Below are 3,820 nucleotides of genomic sequence, written 5' to 3'. Positions count from 1 at the left end.
TAACAAGGCAGTAGGTAGTATTCGCAAGGTAAACTGAATATTTCCCAATGTCAGGAGGCCGCAAGCTTTGTGGGTGCCAGCAATGGTCCAACAGATGGAAGTGGGAAGTCAGCAGCACTTACCCAATGATGGATCAGCTTTGTTGATTGCCAGTGGGATTTTCTTCAGCTGAGAGCTGCTTGACAGGCAAGAGTTTCAAAGCTTGCATTAAAACTGATTTTAAAAATCAGTTAAAATGGAGTCACGTAACCTCCTTAAAAGCACCACATCTTAGAAAGGATATATCAGCCATGGAAGAAATGCAATGCAGATTTATCAGAACGGCACCTGGCCTTCAATGTTTAAATTCTGAACAGAGATTACACCAGCTAGGGTTGGAATTCTGGCATTCAGAAGGTTAAGGAGTAAGTTGATGGAAGGCTTCAAGATATTAAGGAGAATAGGTAGGGTACATGGAGAGAAATTATTTTCAGAATTGAAATTAGGAAACACTTCTCCATATCAGGGCAGTAGGAGTTTGGAAATCCCTGCTATAAGGCACAACTGATGCCCATTCACTGTTGTTAAGTTTAGATTAGATTTGGATAGATTTTTGTTATCCGGAAGTATTAAGGGATATGGTGCAAAAGTGGGCATTTGGCATTAGGTCACAGATTAGCCATTATCTCATTGAAAGGCAGAATAGTCTGGAGGGGCTGAATGGACTCCTTCTCTTTCTATGTCCCTATCTTCAGTGGTTGACCTGCCTCCTGAGTGCAAATTGGTCACCTGTTCCTTGGAGACACCCCTGTTAAAAACAGTAGTGGGTGGTTTAGGAGGTAGGTTTGTGAATCTTACAATTTTTACCTGCCCTGCCAACCAACCTTTGCTTTATCATTGAATCCCCATTCAATCATTTCTTTTGAACACTTTTGTTCATTACAGTATTGGGAATGGAAACATGTTTGACTGGCTCAGGCTCATTGCAGATGGGATGCAATCTCCAGGAATGTGTCTCGCCAGAGTTGGCAACCTTATTGCTGGGTTGTTTGAACACCGTAAACTGCCCAGCCCTCTTCCCCCATCCAATAGGCTGTATTTACTCTTCGTCTCACTGACATCAACACTAAATTTTTTTTTTTCCGAAAAGACTATCAAAAATTGCTAATCGTGACTTTGTTGCAAGTCACCGTAGCAGGGTATTGGGAAAAGTTCTCAATAAGCAATAATCGCGCCTCAGTTAAACCTCATTGGCTACAATGATTGTTAACTGTATGCTAATTATATTGTTAAGACAAACAGGTGAATGGCATTGTTTAATTAAGTACTTAGAGCACTTACAAAGAGAAACTGCTGGGGCATTGGGTTGGTAGGTAGGAGACAGACATATGTAATGCTGTATTCCATGAATAAACCTATTATCAATAAAAGTATTGGTGTCAAGTTTTATAATTCACCAACTAACTTGGGATTGGATTAACAGTGATGATATTCTGGTATCCCTTTACAAACAAAGGTGCATTCCACTGGCTCTTATCTTGCCTCTGTTGGTATCTGTTAAGTATCAGACTCAACCTAAAGTATCTTTGCACATCTGACCCCTGCACTATCTGGATTTAGCTAATAAAGGTGTATGTGTTTTGGATGTGTGATACCAAAAATAATCAGAAAGGCAACTGGAATGTTAGCCTTTATAACGAGAGGATGAGTAAATGAAGTTGGGGGGGAGGGGGTTTTATTTTGCTGCAGTTGTACAAAGCCCTGGTTACATACCATATCTGGATTGCTGCATACAGTTCTGAATATATTGACATGGGAGGGCGTGCACCGCAGATTCACCAGAATGTTACCTGGGCTCCAATGTTAGATTTTGAGGAGAGTTTGCATAAATTGGTCCTGTACTCCCTGGATTATAGAAAGTTAAGGGGTGATTTTTAGGATTTTGAAAGGAGTTGATAGGATAGTGAGAGAGAAACTATTTCCGCTGGTCAGGAGTCGAGAATGTGGCGGCATACTTTTAAAGAATCGGTGTCAGGTTCTTCGGGAGAGAAGTTGGGAAATATTTCTTCAGGAAAAAGATGTTAGAATTGTGAAACATTCTCCCACAAAAAGCAGTAGACGCTAGTTTAATTAATAATTTAAGATGTGAGATTGATGGATTTTTGCACACTAGGGATATTAAAGGACATAGAGCAAAGGTCGGTAAATGGAATTCGGGTATGCTGGACTGCTTTCTTGTTCTAATTTACCTTGTTAATTTAAACATCAGAGTACGCACACTAACAAACTGAAAAGCATTGCTGGAAATCTGACATAAGAACAGAAAATGCTGGAAACGCTCAGCAAGTCTGCGGAGAGAGAATCAGAGTTAATGACCGGGATTTTCCGGCTCTGGTGCTGTGGTTCCCACTGCCGTGGATGTGGTGAGCCAGCCAAAATTTCATTGACTTCGGCGGCACTGGCACTCGGCGGGCGGGACTGGAAAATTCCGCCAGATGTTTCAGGTTGAGGATCTTTCATCAGGAACTGGGAAAAGTTAGAGATGTAATAGGTTTTGCTCAAGGTGGGGCGGGGGGGGGGGGGGGGGGGGGGGGGGGGGGGGGCGGTGGGAAAACGGGAAGGCCTGTTATAGGGGAAAGACAGGAGAGATTGAATGATGGAAGAGTTAGTTTTCCAGGGCCAAAAGGAATGATGATGGGGCAAGAAAATAAACATAGAAATAAAAGATGTGTCTAGAATAGTTGTCCTGCTGCCTGAAAGCAAATAAAAGTAATTAATGACTTCAATGCTGAGTCCAGAAGGTTGTAGAATGCTCAATTAAAAGATAAGGTGCTGTCTCTCACGCTTGCATTGAGTTTCATTGCAGCAGGCCAAGGACAGAGATGTCAGCGTGAGAGCAAGGAGGAGAGTTAAAATAGGAGGACACTGAAAGCGTGGGGTCATGCTTGTGGACTGAATGGACATGTTCCATAAAGTAGTTACCTAAGCTGCATTTGGTCTCCCCAATATAGCAGAGACTGCATTGTGAACCATTAATACAGTATGTTAAATTGAAAGGAATACATTTAAATAGCTGCTTCACTTGGAAGGATTGTTTGAGGCTTTGGGCAGTGAGGAGAGACGATGTCAAAGGGCCGTTATTACATCTCCTGCACCTGCAAGGAAAGGTACCGGGGAAGGGGGTGGGCACTGGGGGTGAATTGGAAAACTTCATCAACTTCACTTCCAATTTCCAACCTTATCCCAGTTTCACATCATCCATCTTTCTAACTCTTCCCTTCCCTTCCTTGACTTCTCGTTCTCCAATTCTGGCAATAGGTGATTAACTAATATTCATTTAAGCCCACTGACTTTCATGGCTACCTCGACCACAGTTCTTAATACCCTGTAAAGATTCCATTCCATGTGCCCAGTTCCTCCATCTCCATTGCATCTGTTCCCATGAACCTTTCACACCAGTGCTTCTGAGATGTCATTGTCTTTCCTTAATCGAGGATCCCCCTCTACCATTGTTGACAGGTCCCTTGACCGTATCTGCCACATTTCCCAAGCTTCTGCTCTCACCCATTCTCCTCTCTCCCGGAACCATGGCGGGGTTCCTCTCGTCCTCACTTCCCACTCCACCAGCCTTCATATTCAATGTCTCAGTTTCCACCATTTTCCCCACTTTCAGTGTCATGCAACTACCAAACATGTCTTCTTATAACCTCCCCTTTAAGCATTCCCTCTGTGATACTCTCCTCTATCAACATTTCAGACCTAACCCCTAACTTTTCTCCTTTGTTCTCTAACTTTCATTTTCTTGAAAGAAGCACGCCCTCTCTAGGCACATCTTTTGTTT

The 3,820-nt window shown here is 42.8% G+C and overlaps 1 non-coding gene across 1 annotated transcript; it reads right to left on the bottom strand.

Moving 5' to 3' along the window:
• Positions 1-1,118: 1,118 nt before the first annotated feature.
• On the bottom strand, positions 1,119-1,258 carry LOC121284533. Its single transcript, XR_005944501.1, has one exon. It is a non-coding gene; the product is annotated as a U4 spliceosomal RNA (small nuclear RNA).
• Between the last annotated feature and the right edge of the window lie 2,562 nt (positions 1,259-3,820).

This window comes from Carcharodon carcharias, chromosome 11 (genome assembly GCF_017639515.1).
Source record: "Carcharodon carcharias isolate sCarCar2 chromosome 11, sCarCar2.pri, whole genome shotgun sequence".
NCBI lineage: Eukaryota > Metazoa > Chordata > Chondrichthyes > Lamniformes > Lamnidae > Carcharodon > Carcharodon carcharias.
The sequence above is the reverse complement of the archived record's forward strand: the minus strand, read 5'-3'. Positions and strand labels throughout refer to the sequence as shown.